The sequence below is a fragment of the Anabrus simplex genome, chromosome 7 (genome assembly GCF_040414725.1).
Source record: "Anabrus simplex isolate iqAnaSimp1 chromosome 7, ASM4041472v1, whole genome shotgun sequence".
Classification (NCBI taxonomy): domain Eukaryota; kingdom Metazoa; phylum Arthropoda; class Insecta; order Orthoptera; family Tettigoniidae; genus Anabrus; species Anabrus simplex.
Window position 1 is genome coordinate 478,949 of NC_090271.1, and position 15,158 is coordinate 494,106.

Genomic DNA, 15,158 nt, shown 5'->3' on the forward strand with positions numbered 1-15,158 from the left:
AGTACAGTGCCTGTACTGCGTGTAGTACCGAGTGGAGTACTGTGTGTATAGTGCCGTGTAGTGCCGAGTGGAGTACAGTGCCTGTACTGCCGTCTAGTACCGAGTGGAGTACAGTGTGTAATGTGCCGTGTAGTACTGAGTGGAGTACAGTGCCTGTACTGGCGTGTAGTACTGAGTGGAGTACTGTGTGCATACTGCCGTGTAGTACTGAGTGGTGTACAGTGCCTGTACTGCCGTGTAGTACCGAGTGGAGTACTGTGTGCATACTGCCGTGTAGTACTGAGTTGAGTACAGTGCCTGTACAGCCGTGTAGTACTCAGTGGGGTACAGTGCCTGTACTGCCGTGTAATACCGAGTGGGGGACTGTGTGTATACTGCCGTGTAGTACTGAGTATAGTACAGTGCCTGTACTGCCGTGTAGTACTGAGTGCAGTACTGTGTGCATACTGCCGTGTAGTACTGAGTGGTGTACAGTGCCTGTACTGCCGTGTAGTACCGAGTGGAGTACTGTGTGCATACTGCCGTGTAGTACTGAGTGGAGTACAGTGCCTGTACTGCCGTGTAGTACCGAGTGGAGTACTGTGTGTAAGGTGCCGTGTAGTACCGAGTGGAGTACGGTGCATGTGCTGCCGTGTAGTACCGAGTGGAGTACTGTGTGTATAGTGCGGTGTAGTACCGAGTGTAGTACATTGCATGTACTGCCGTGTAGTACCGACTGGAGTACTGTGTGTATAGTGCCGTGTAGTACCGAGTGGAGTACAGTGCCTGTAATGCCGTGTAGTAAAGAGTGGAGTACTGTGTGTACAGTGCCATGTAGTACCGAGTGGGGTACTGTGTGTGTACTGCCGTGTAGTTCCGAGTGGAGTACGGTATGTGTACTGCCGTGTAGTACTGCGTGGAGTACGGTGTCTGTACTGCCGTGTAGTACTGAGTGGAGTACGGTGTCTGTACTGCCGTGTAGTACTGAGTGAAGTACTGTATGTAGAGTGCCGTGGAGTGCTGAGTGGAGTACATTGTGTGTACTGCCGTGTAGTACCGAATGGATTAGGTTGTGTGTACTGGCGTGTAGTGCTGAGTGGATTACGGTGTCTGTACTGTCGTGTAGTACCGAATGGAGTGCGATTTGTGTACTGGCGTGTAGTACTGAGTGGAGTACAGTGCCTGTACTGCCGTGTAGTCCCGAGTGGAGTACTGTGTGTATAGTGCCGTGTAGTACCGAGTGGAGTACAGTGTCTGTACTGCGGTGTAGTACTGAGTGGAGTCAGTGCCTGTACTGCCGTGTAGGACTGAGTGGAATACAGTGCCTGTATTGCCGTATAGTACCGAGTGGGGGACTGTGTGTATACTGCCGTGTAGTACTGAGTGGAGTACAGTGAGTATAGTGCCGTCTAGTACCGAGTGGGGTTTGTGTGCATACTACCGTGTAGTACTGAGTGGAGTACAGTGCCTGTACTGCCGTGTAGTACCGAGTGGTGTACTGTGTGTATAGTGCCGTGTAGTACCGAGTGTAGGACTGTGTGCATAGTGCCGTGTAGTACTGAGTGGAGTACAGTGCCTGTACTGCCGTGTAGTACCGAGTGGAGTACTGTGTGTATAGTGCCTTGTAGTACCGAGTGGGGTACAGTGCATGTAGTGTCGTGTATTATTGAGTGGAGTACTGTTTGTATAGTGCGGTGTAATACCGAGTGGAGTACAGAGCATGAGCTGCCGTGTAGTACCGAGTGGAGTACTGTGTGTATAGTGCCGTGTAGTACCGAGTGGAGTACAGTGCCTGTATTGCCGTGTAGTACCGAGTGGAGTACAGTGTGTATAGTGCCGTGTAGTACCGAGTGGAGTACTGTGTGCATACTGCCGTGTAGTACTGAGTGGAGTACAGTACCTGTACTGTCGTGTAGTACCGAGTGGAGTACTGTGTGTATAGTGCCGTGTAGTACCGAGTGGAGTACACTGCCTGTACTGCCGTGTAGTACTGTGCCTGAACTGCCGTGTAGTCCCGAGTGGAGTACAGTGCATGTACTGCCGTGTAGTAGTGAGTGGAGTACTGTGCCTGTACTGCCGTGTAGTACTGAGTGGAGTACTGTGTGTATAGTGCCGTGTAGTACCGGGTGGAGTACATTGGGTGTACTGCCGTGTAGTACTGAGTGGGGTACAGTGCCTGTACTGCCGTGTAGTACTGAGTGGAGTACAGTGCCTGTACTGCCGTGTAGTACTGAGTGGAGTATAGTGCCTGTACTGCCGTGTAGTCCCGAGTGGAGTACTGTGTGTATAGTGCCGTGTAGTACCGAGTGGAGTACAGTGTCTGTACTGCGGTGTAGTACTGAGTGGAGTCAGTGCCTGTACTGCCGTGTAGGACTGAGTGGAGTACAGTGCTTGTATTGCCGTGTAGTACCGAGTGGGGGACTGTGTGTATACTGCCGTGTAGTACTGAGTGGAGTACAGTGTGTATAGTGCCGTCTAGTACCGAGTGGGGTTTGTGTGCATACTACCGTGTAGTACTGAGTGGAGTACAGTGCCTGTATTGCCATGTTGTCCCGAGTGGAGTACTGTGTGTATACTGCCGTGTAGTACCGAGTGGAGTACAGTGCCTGTACTGCCATGTAGTGCCGAGTGGAGTACTGTGTATATACTGCCGTGTACTACTGAGTGGAGTACAGTGCCTATACTGTCGTGTAGTACCGAGTGGAGTACTGTGTGTATAGTGCCGTGTAGTACCGAGTGGAGTACTGTGTGCATAATGCCGTGTAGTACTGAGTGGAGTACAGTGCCTGTACTGCCGTGTAGTACCGAGTGGAGTACTGTGTGTATAGTGCCGTGTAGAACCGAGTTTAGTACAGTGCATGTACTGCCGTGTATTACCGAGTGGAGTACTGTGTGTATAGTGCGGTGTAGTACCGAGTGGAGTACAGTGCATGTACTCCCGTGTAGTACCGAGTGGAGTACTGTGGGTATAGTGCCGTGTAGTGCCGAGTGGAGTACAGTGCTTGTATTGTCAAATAGTACCGAGTGGAGTACTATGTGTATAGTGCCGTGTAGTACCGAGTGGAGCACTGTGTGCATACTGCCGTGCAGTACTGAGTGGAGTACAGTGCCTGTACTGCCGTGTAGTACCGAGTGGAGTACTGTGTGTAAGGTGCCGTGTAGTACCGAGTGGAGTACGGTGCATGTGCTGCCGTGTAGTACCGAGTGGAGTACTGTGTGTATAGTGCGGTGTAGTACCGAGTGTAGTACATTGCATGTACTGCCGTGTAGTACCGACTGGAGTACTGTGTGTATAGTGCCGTGTAGTACCGAGTGGAGTACAGTGTGTATAGTGCCGTGTAGTACCGAGTGGAGTACAGTGCCTGTACTTCCGTGTAGTACCGAGTGGAATACATTGCCTGTACTGCCGTGTAGTACCGAGTGGTGTACAGTGTGTATAGTGCCGTGTAGTACTGAGTGGAGTACAGTGCCTGTGCTGCCGTGTAGTACTGAGTGGGGTACAGTGCCTGTACTGACGTGTAGTACCGAGTGGGGGAATGTGTGTATACTGCCGTGTAGTATTGAGTATAGTACATTGCATGTACTGCCGTGTAGTACCGATTGGAGTACTGTGTGTATAGTGCCGTGTAGTACCGAGTGGAGTACAGTGCTTATACTGCCGTGTAGTACTGAGTGGGGTACAGTGCCTGTACTGCCGTGTAGTACCGAGTGGAGGACAGTGCCTGTACTGCCATGTTGTCCCCAGTAGAGTACTGTGTGCATACTGCCGTGTAGTACTGAGTGGAGTACAGTGCCTGTACTGCCGTGTAGTACCGAGTGGAGTACTGTGTGTATAATGCCGTGTAGTACCGAGTGGAGTACAGTGCCTGTACTGCGTGTAGTACCGAGTGGAGTACTGTGTGTATAGTGCCGTGTAGTGCCGAGTGGAGTACAGTGCATGTACTGCCGTGTAGTACTGTTTGGAGTACAGTGTGAATAGTGCCGTGCAGTACCGAGTGGAGTACAGTGCCTGTACTGCCGTGTTGTACCGAGTGGAGTAGAGTGTGTATAGTGCCGTCTAGTACCGAGTGGAGTACAGTGTGTAATGTGCCGTGTAGTACTGAGTGGAGTACAGTGCCTGTACTGCCGTGTAGTACCGAGTGGAGTACAGTGTGTATAGTGCCGTGTAGTACCGAGTGGAGTACAGTGCCTGTACTTCCGTGTAGTACCGAGTGGAATACATTGCCTGTACTGCCGTGTAGTACCGAGTGGTGTACAGTGTGTATAGTGCCGTGTAGTACTGAGTGGAGTACAGTGCCTGTGCTGCCGTGTAGTACTGAGTGGGGTACAGTGCCTGTACTGACGTGTAGTACCGAGTGGGGGAATGTGTGTATACTGCCGTGTAGTACTGAGTATAGTACAGTGCCTGTACTGCCGTGTAGTACTGAGTGGAGTACTGTGTGCATACTGCCGTGTAGTACTGAGTGGTGTACAGTGCCTGTACTGCCGTGTAGTACCGAGTGGAGTACTGTGTGCATACTGCCGTGTAGTACTGAGTTGAGTACAGTGCCTGTACAGCCGTGTAGTACTCAGTGGGGTACAGTGCCTGTACTGCCGTGTAATACCGAGTGGGGGACTGTGTGTATACTGCCGTGTAGTACTGAGTATAGTACAGTGCCTGTACTGCCGTGTAGTACTGAGTGGAGTACTGTGTGCATACTGCCGTGTAGTACTGAGTGGTGTACAGTGCCTGTACTGCCGTGTAGTACCGAGTGGAGTACTGTGTGCATACTGCCGTGTAGTACCGAGTGGAGTACGGTGCATGTGCTGCCGTGTAGTACCGAGTGGAGTACTGTGTGTATAGTGCGGTGTAGTACCGAGTGTAGTACATTGCATGTACTGCCGTGTAGTACCGACTGGAGTACTGTGTGTATAGTGCCGTGTAGTACCGAGTGGAGTACAGTGCCTGTAATGCCGTGTAGTAAAGAGTGGAGTACTGTGTGTACAGTGCCATGTAGTACCGAGTGGGGTACTGTGTGTGTACTGCCGTGTAGTTCCGAGTGGAGTACGGTATGTGTACTGCCCTGTAGCACCGAGTGGAGTATTGTGTGTGTGTACTGCCATGTAGTACCGAGTGGAGGAATGTGTGTATACTGCCGTGGGGTACTGAGTGGAGTACTGTGTGCATACTGCCGTGTAGTACTGTGTGGAGTACGATGTGTGTACTGCCGTGTAGTACTGAGTGGATTACGACGTGTGTGTACTGCCGTGTAGTACTGAGTGGAGTACGGTGTCTGTACTGCCGTGTAGTACTGAGTGGAGTACGGTGTCTATACTGCCGTGTAGTACTGAGTGAAGTACTGTATGTAGAGTGCCGTGGAGTGCTGAGTGGAGTACTTTGTGTGTACTGCCGTGTAGTACCGAATGGATTAGGTTGTGTGTACTGGCGTGTAGTGCTGAGTGGATTACGGTGTCTGTACTGTCGTGTAGTACCGAATGGAGTGCGATGTGTGTACTGGCGTGTAGTACTGAGTGGAGTACAGTGCCTGTACTGCCGTGTAGTCCCGAGTGGAGTACTGTGTGTATAGTGCCGTGTAGTACCGAGTGGAGTACAGTGTCTGTACTGCGGTGTAGTACTGAGTGGAGTCAGTGCCTGTACTGCCATGTAGGACTGAGTGGAGTACAGTGCCTGTACTGCCGTGTAGTCCCGAATGGAGTACTGTGAATATAGTGCCGTGTAGTACCGAATGGAGTACAGTGCCTGTACTGCCGTGTAGTACTGAGTGGAGTACTGTGTGTATAGTGCCGTGTAGTACCGAGTGGAGTACAGTGCCTGTACTGCCGTGTAGTACTGAGTGGAGTACAGTGCCTGTAATGCCGTGTAGTCCCGAATGGAGTACTGTGTGCATAGTGCCGTGTAGTACCGAGTGGAGTACAGTGCCTGTACTGCCGTGTAGTACTGAGTGGAGTACAGTGCCTGTACTGCCGTGTAGTCCGGAGTGGAGTACAGTGCCTGTACTGCCGTGTAGTCCCGAGTGGAGTACTTTGTGTACAGTGCCGTGTAGTACCGAGTGGAGTACAGTGCCTGTACTGCCGTGTAGTACTAAGTGGAGTACAGTGCCTGTACTGCCGTGTACTCCCGAGTGGAGTACTGTGTGTATAGTGCAGTGTAGTACTGAGTGGTGTACTGTACCTGTACTGCCGTGTAGTACTGAGTGGGGTACAGTGCCTCTACTGCCGTGTAGTACTGAGTATAGTACAGTGCCTGTACTGCCGTGTAGTACCGAGTGGGGGACTGTGTGTATACTGCCGTGTAGTACTGAGTGGAGTACAGTACCTGTACTGCCGAGTAGTCCCGAGTGGAGTACTGTGTGTATATTGCAGTGTAGTGCTGAGTGGAGTACATTACCTGTACTGCCGTGTAGTACCGAGTGGGGGACTGTGTGCATACTGCCGTGTAGTTCCGAGTGGAGTATAGTGCCTGTACTGGCGTGTAGTACTGAGTGGAGTACAGTGTCTGTATTGCCGTGTAGTCCCGAGAGGAGTACAGTGCCTGTACTGCCGTGTAGTACCGAGTGGGGGACTGTGTGTATAGTGCAGTGTAGTGGTGAGTGGAGTACAGTGCCTGTACTGCTGTGTAGTACCGAGTGGAGTACAGTGCCTGTACTGCCATGTAGTCCCGAGTGGAATACTGTGTGCATACTGCCGTGTAGTACTGAGTTGAGTACAGTGCCTGTACTGCCGTGTAGTACCGAGTGGACTACTGTGTGTATAGTGCCGTGTAGTACCGAGTGGAGTACAGTGCCTGTACTGCCGTGTAGTACTGAGTGGAGTACATTGCCTGTACTGCCGTGTAGTACCGAGTGGAGTACAGTGTGTATAGTGCCGTGTAGTACTGAGTGGAGTACAGTGCCTGTGCTGCCGTGTAGTACTGAGTGGGGTACAGTGCCTGTACTGCCGTGTAGTACCGAGTGGGGGAATGTGTGTATACTGCCGTGTAGTACTGAGTATTGTACAGTGCCTGTACTGCCGTGTAGTACTGAGAGGAATACTGTGTGCATACTGCCGTGTAGTACTGAGTGGAGTACAGTACCTGTACTGCCGTGTAGTACCGAGTGGGGGACTGTGTGTATACTGCCGTGTAGTACTGAGTGGAGTACAGTGCCTGTACTACCGTGTAGTACCGAGTGGGGGACTGTGTGTATACTGTCGTGTAGTACTGAGTGGAGTACTGTGTGTATAGTGCAGTGTAGTGCTGAGTGGAGTACAGTACCTGTACTGCCGTGTAGTACTGAGTATAGTACAGTCCTGTACTGCCGTGTAGTACCGAGTGGGGGACTGTGTGTATACTGCCGTGTAGTACTGAGTGGAGTACAGTACCTGTACTGCCGAGTAGTCCCGAGTGGAGTACTGTGTGTATAGTGCAGTGTAGTGCTGAGTGGAGTACAGTACCTGTACTACCGTGTAGTACCGAGTGGGGGACTGTGTGCATACTGCCGTGTAGTTCCGAGTGGAGTACAGTGCCTGTACTGCGTGTAGTACTGAGTGGAGTACAGTGCCTGTATTGCCGTGTAGTCCCGAGTGGAGTACAGTGCCTGTACTGCCGCGTAGTAGTGAGTGGAGTACAGTGCCTCTACTGCCGTGTAGTACTGGGTGGAGTACAGTGCCTGTACTGCCGTGTAGTACCGAGTGGGGGACTGTGTTTATACTGCCGTGTAGTTCCGAGTGGACTACAGTGCCTGTACTTCCGTGTAGTACCGAGTGGAATACTGTGTGTATAGTGCCGTGTAGTACCGAGTGGAGTACTCTGTGCATACTGCCGTGTAGTACTGAGTGGAGTACAGTGCCTGTACTGCCGTGTAGTACCGAGTGGAGTACTGTGTATAAGGTGCCGTGTAGTACCGAGTGGAGTACGGTGCATGTACTGCCGTGTAGTACCGAGTGGAGTACTGTGTGTATAGTGCGGTGTAGTACCGAGTGGAGTACAGTGCATGTACGGCCGTGTAGTACCGAGTGGAGTACTGTGTGTATAGTGCCGTGTAGTACCGAGTGGAATACAGTGCCTGTATTGCCGTGTAGTAAAGAGTGTAGTACTGTGTGTACAGTGTCATGTAGTACCGAGTGGAGTACTGTGTGCATACTGCCGTGTAGTACTGCGTGGAGTACAGTACCTGTACTGCCGTGTAGTACCGAGTGGAGTACTGTGTGTATAGTGCCGTGTAGTACCGAGTGGAGTACAGAGCCTGTACTGCCGTGTAGGACTGAGTGTAGTAGAGTGCCTGAACTGCCACGCAGTACTGAGTGGAGTACATTGCCTGTACTGCCGTGTAGTCCCGAGTGGTGTACAGTGCCTGTACTGCCGTGTAGTACTGAGTGGAGTACAGTGCCTGTACTGCCGTGGCGTAGTGAGTGGAGTACTGTGCATGTACTGCCGTGTAGTACCGAGTGGAGTACAGTGCCTGTACTGCCGTGTAGTACTGAGTGGATTACAGTGCCTGTACTGCCGTGTAGTACCGAGTGGAGTACTGTTTGTGTAGTGCAGTGTAGTACAGAGTGGAGTACAGTGCATGTACTGCCGTGTAGTACCGACTGGAGTACTGTGTGTGTAGTGTTGTGTAGTACCGAGTGGAGTACAGTGTATGTACGGCCGTGTAGTACCGAGTGGAGTACTGTGTGTATAGTGCCGTGTAGTACCGAGTGGAGTACAGTGCCTGTATTGCCGTGTAGTACCGATTGGAGTACTGTGTGTATAGTGCCGTGTAGTACCGAGTGGAGTACAGTGCTTATACTGCCGTGTAGTACTGAGTGGGGTACAGTGCCTGTACTGCCGTGTAGTACCGAGTGGAGCACAGTGCCTGTACTGCCATGTTGTCCCCAGTGGAGTACTGTGTGCATACTGCCGTGTAGTACTGAGTGGAGTACAGTACCTGTACTGCCGTGTAGTACCGAGTGGAGTACTGTGTGTATAATGCCGTGTAGTACCGAGTGGAGTACAGTGCCTGTACTGCGTGTAGTACCGAGTGGAGTACTGTGTGTATAGTGCCGTGCAGTGCCGAGTGGAGTACACTGCATGTACTGCCGTGTAGTACTGTGGGGAGTACAGTGTGAATAGTGCCGTGCAGTACCGAGTGGAGTACAGTGCCTGTACTGCCGTGTTGTACCGAGTGGAGTACAGTGTGTATAGTGCCGTCTAGTACCGAGTGGAGTACAGTGTGTAATGTGCCGTGTAGTACTGAGTGGAGTACAGTGCCTGTACTGCCGTGTAGTACCGAGTGGAGTACAGTGTGTATAGTGCCGTGTAGTACCGAGTGGAGTACAGTGCCTGTACTTCCGTGTAGTACCGAGTGGAATACATTGCCTGTACTGCCGTGTAGTACCGAGTGGTGTACAGTGTGTATAGTGCCGTGTAGTACTGAGTGGAGTACAGTGCCTGTGCTGCCGTGTAGTACTGAGTGGGGTACAGTGCCTGTACTGACGTGTAGTACCGAGTGGGGGAATGTGTGTATACTGCCGTGTAGTACTGAGTATAGTACAGTGCCTGTACTGCCGTGTAGTATTGAGTGGAGTACTGTGTGCATACTGCCGTGTAGTACTGAGTGGTGTACAGTGCCTGTACTGCCGTGTAGTACCGAGTGGAGTACTGTGTGCATACTGCCGTGTAGTACTGAGTTGAGTACAGTGCCTGTACAGCCGTGTAGTACTCAGTGGGGTACAGTGCCTGTACTGCCGTGTAATACCGAGTGGGGGACTGTGTGTATACTGCCGTGTAGTACTGAGTATAGTACAGTGCCTGTACTGCCGTGTAGTACTGAGTGGAGTACTGTGTGCATACTGCCGTGTAGTACTGAGTGGTGTACAGTGCCTGTACTGCCGTGTAGTACCGAGTGGAGTACTGTGTGCATACTGCCGTGTAGTACTGAGTGGAGTACAGTGCCTGTACTGCCGTGTAGTACCGAGTGGAGTACTGTGTGTAAGGTGCCGTGTAGTACCGAGTGGAGTACGGTGCATGTGCTGCCGTGTAGTACCGAGTGGAGTACTGTGTGTATAGTGCCGTGTAGTACCGAGTGGAGTACAGTGCCTGTAATGCCGTGTAGTAAAGAGTGGAGTACTGTGTGTACAGTGCCATGTAGTACCGAGTGGGGTACTGTGTGTGTACTGCCGTGTAGTTCCGAGTGGAGTACGGTATGTGTACTGCCCTGTAGCACCGAGTGGAGTATTGTGTGTGTGTACTGCCATGTAGTACCGAGTGGAGGAATGTGTGTATACTGCCGTGGGGTACTGAGTGGAGTACTGTGTGCATACTGCCGTGTAGTACTGTGTGGAGTACGATGTGTGTACTGCCGTGTAGTACTGAGTGGATTACGACGTGTGTGTACTGCCGTGTAGTACTGAGTGGAGTACGGTGTCTGTACTGCCGTGTAGTACTGAGTGGAGTACGGTGTCTGTACTGCCGTGTAGTACTGAGTGAAGTACTGTATGTAGAGTGCCGTGGAGTGCTGAGTGGAGTACTTTGTGTGTACTGCCGTGTAGTACCGAATGGATTAGGTTGTGTGTACTGGCGTGTAGTGCTGAGTGGATTACGGTGTCTGTACTGTCGTGTAGTACCGAATGGAGTGCGATGTGTGTACTGGCGTGTAGTACTGAGTGGAGTACAGTGCCTGTACTGCCGTGTAGTCCCGAGTGGAGTACTGTGTGTATAGTGCCGTGTAGTACCGAGTGTAGTACTGTGTGCATAGTGCCGTGTAGTACCGAGTGGAGTACAGTGTCTGTACTGCGGTGTAGTACTGAGTGGAGTCAGTGCCTGTACTGCCATGTAGGACTGAGTGGAGTACAGTGCCTGTATTGCCGTGTAGTACCGAGTGGGGGACTGTGTGTATACCGCCGTGTAGTACTGAGTGGAGTACAGTGTGTATAGTGCCGTCTAGTACCGAGTGGGGTTTGTGTGCGTACTACCGTGTAGTACTGAGTGGAGTACAGTGCCTGTACTGCCGTGTAGTACCGAGTGGTGTACTGTGTGTATAGTGCCGTGTAGTACCGAGTGTAGTACTGTGTGCATAGTGCCGTGTAGTACTGAGTGGAGTACAGTGCCTGTACTGCCGTGTAGTACCGAGTGGAGTACTGTGTGTATAGTGCGTTGTAGTACCGAGTGGAGTACAGTGCATGTAGTGTCGTGTATTATTGAGTGGAGTACTGTTTGTATAGTGCGGTGTAATACCGAGTGGAGTACAGTGCATGAACTGCCGTGTAGTACCGAGTGGAGTACTGTGTGTATAGTGCCGTGTAGTACCGAGTGGAGTACAGTGCCTGTATTGCCGTGTAGTACCGAGTGGAGTACAGTGTGTATAGTGCCGTGTAGTACCGAGTGGAGTACTGTGTGCATATTGCCGTGTAGTACTGAGTGGAGTACAGTACCTGTACTGTCGTGTAGTACCGAGTGGAGTACTGTGTGTATAGTGCCGTGTAGTACCGATTGGAGTACACTGCCTGTACTGCCGTGTAGTACTGTGCCTGAACTGCCGTGTAGTCCCGAGTGGAGTACAGTGCATGTACTGCCGTGTAGTAGTGAGTGGAGTACTGTGCCTGTACTGCCGTGTAGTACTGAGTGGAGTACTGTGTGTATAGTGCCGTGTAGTACCGGGTGGATTACATTGGGTGTACTGCCGTGTAGTACTGAGTGGGGTACAGTGCCTGTACTGCCGTGTAGTACTGAGTGGAGTACAGTGCCTGTACTGCCGTGTAGTACTGAGTGGAGTATAGTGCCTGTACTGCCCTGTAGTCCCGAGTGGAGTACTGTGTGTATAGTGCCGTGTAGTACCGAGTGGAGTACAGTGTCTGTACTGCGGTGTAGTACTGAGTGGAGTCAGTGCCTGTACTGCCGTGTAGGACTGAGTGGAGTACAGTGCCTGTATTGCCGTGTAGTACCGAGTGGGGGACTGTGTGTATACTGCCGTGTAGTACTGAGTGGAGTACAGTGTGTATAGTGCCGTCTAGTACCGAGTGGGGTTTGTGTGCATACTACCGTGTAGTACTGAGTGGAGTACAGTGCCTGTATGGCCATGTTGTCCCGAGTGGAGTACTGTGTGTATACTGCCGTGTAGTACCGAGTGGAGTACAGTGCCTGTACTGCCATGTAGTGCCGAGTGGAGTACTGTGTATATACTGCCGTGTACTACTGAGTGGAGTACAGTGCCTATACTGTCGTGTAGTACCGAGTGGAGTACTGTGTGTATAGTGCCGTGTAGTACCGAGTGGAGTACTGTGTGCATACTGCCGTGTAGTACTGAGTGGAGTACAGTGCCTGTACTGCCGTGTAGTACCGAGTGGAGTACTGTGTGTATAGTGCCGTGTAGAACCGAGTTTAGTACAGTGCATGTACTGCCGTGTAGTACTGAGTGGAGTACAGTGCCTGTACTGCCGTGTAGTACTGAGTGGAGTACAGTGCCTGTACTGCCGTGTAGTCCCGAGTGGAGTACTGTGTGTATAGTGCCGTGTAGTACCGAGTGGAGTACAGTGCCTGTACTGCGGTGTAGTACTGAGTGGAGTACAGTGCCTGTACTGCCGTGTAGGACTGAGTGGAGTACAGTGGCTGTACTGCCGTGTAGTCCCGAGTGGAGTACAGTGCCTGTACTGCCGTGTAGTACTGCGTGGAGTACAGTGCCTGTACTGCCGTGTAGTCCCGAATGGAGTACTGTGTGTATAGTGCCGTGTAGTACCGAATGGAGTACAGTGCCTGTACTGCCGTGTAGTACTGAGTGGAGTACTGTGTGTATAGTGCCGTGTAGTACCGAGTGGAGTACAGTGCCTGTACTGCCGTGTAGTACTGCGTGGAGTACAGTGCCTGTACTGCCGTGTAGTCCCGAATGGAGTACTGTGTGTATAGTGCCGTGTAGTACCGAGTGGAGTACAGTGCATGTACTGCCGTGTAGTACCGACTGGAGTACTGTGTGTGTGGTGTGGTGTAGTACCGAGTGGAGTACAGTGTATGTACTGCCGTGTAGTACCGAGTGGAGTACTGTGTGTATAGTGCCGTGTAGTACCGAGTGGAGTACAGTGCCTGTATTGCCGTGTAGTACCGATTGGAGTACTGTGTGTATAGTGCCGTGTAGTACCGAGTGGAGTACAGTGCTTATACTGCCGTGTAGTACTGAGTGGGGTACAGTGCCTGTACTGCCGTGTAGTACCGAGTGGAGGACAGTGCCTGTACTGCCATGTTGTCCCCAGTGGAGTACTGTGTGCATACTGCCGTGTAGTACTGAGTGGAGTACAGTGCCTGTACTGCCGTGTAGTACCGATTGGAGTACTGTGTGTATAATGCCGTGTAGTACCGAGTGGAGTACAGTGCCTGTACTGCGTGTAGTACCGAGTGGAGTACAGTGTGTATAGTGCCGTGTAGTACCGAGTGGAGTACAGTGCCTGTACTTCCGTGTAGTACCGAGTGGAATACATTGCCTGTACTGCCGTGTAGTACCGAGTGGTGTACAGTGTGTATAGTGCCGTGTAGTACTGAGTGGAGTACAGTGCCTGTGCTGCCGTGTAGTACTGAGTGGGGTACAGTGCCTGTACTGACGTGTAGTACCGAGTGGGGGAATGTGTGTATACTGCCGTGTAGTACTGAGTATAGTACAGTGCCTGTACTGCCGTGTAGTATTGAGTGGAGTACTGTGTGCATACTGCCGTGTAGTACTGAGTGGTGTACAGTGCCTGTACTGCCGTGTAGTACCGAGTGGAGTACTGTGTGCATACTGCCGTGTAGTACTGAGTTGAGTACAGTGCCTGTACAGCCGTGTAGTACTCAGTGGGGTACAGTGCCTGTACTGCCGTGTAATACCGAGTGGGGGACTGTGTGTATACTGCCGTGTAGTACTGAGTATAGTACAGTGCCTGTACTGCCGTGTAGTACTGAGTGGAGTACTGTGTGCATACTGCCGTGTAGTACTGAGTGGTGTACAGTGCCTGTACTGCCGTGTAGTACCGAGTGGAGTACTGTGTGCATACTGCCGTGTAGTACTGAGTGGAGTACAGTGCCTGTACTGCCGTGTAGTACCGAGTGGAGTACTGTGTGTAAGGTGCCGTGTAGTACCGAGTGGAGTACGGTGCATGTGCTGCCGTGTAGTACCGAGTGGAGTACTGTGTGTATAGTGCGGTGTAGTACCGAGTGTAGTACATTGCATGTACTGCCGTGTAGTACCGACTGGAGTACTGTGTGTATAGTGCCGTGTAGTACCGAGTGGAGTACAGTGCCTGTAATGCCGTGTAGTAAAGAGTGGAGTACTGTGTGTACAGTGCCATGTAGAACCGAGTGGGGTACTGTGTGTGTACTGCCGTGTAGTTCCGAGTGGAGTACGGTATGTGTACTGCCCTGTAGCACCGAGTGGAGTATTGTGTGTGTGTACTGCCATGTAGTACCGAGTGGAGGAATGTGTGTATACTGCCGTGGGGTACTGAGTGGAGTACTGTGTGCATACTGCCGTGTAGTACTGTGTGGAGTACGATGTGTGTACTGCCGTGTAGTACTGAGTGGATTACGACGTGTGTGTACTGCCGTGTAGTACTGAGTGGGGTACGGTGTCTGTACTGCCGTGTAGTACTGAGTGGAGTACGGTGTCTGTACTGCCGTGTAGTACTGAGTGAAGTACTGTATGTAGAGTGCCGTGGAGTGCTGAGTGGAGTACTTTGTGTGTACTGCCGTGTAGTACCGAATGGATTAGGTTGTGTGTACTGGCGTGTAGTGCTGAGTGGATTACGGTGTCTGTACTGTCGTGTAGTACCGAATGGAGTGCGATGTGTGTACTGGCGTGTAGTACTGAGTGGAGTACAGTGCCTGTACTGCCGTGTAGTCCCGAGTGGAGTACTGTGTGTATAGTGCCGTGTAGTACCGAGTGGAGTACAGTGTCTGTACTGCGGTGTAGTACTAAGTGGAGTCAGTGCCTGTACTGCCATGTAGGACTGAGTGGAGTACAGTGCCTGTATTGCCGTGTAGTACCGAGTGGGGGACTGTGTGTATACCGCCGTGTAGTACTGAGTGGAGTACAGTGTGTATAGTGCCGTCTAGTACCGAGTGGGGTTTGTGTGCATACTACCGTGTAGTACTGAGTGGAGTACAGTGCCTGTACTGCCGTGTAGTACCGAGTGGTGTACTGTGTGTATAGTGCCGTGTAGTACCGAGTGCAGTACTGTGTGCATAGTGCCGTGTAGTACTG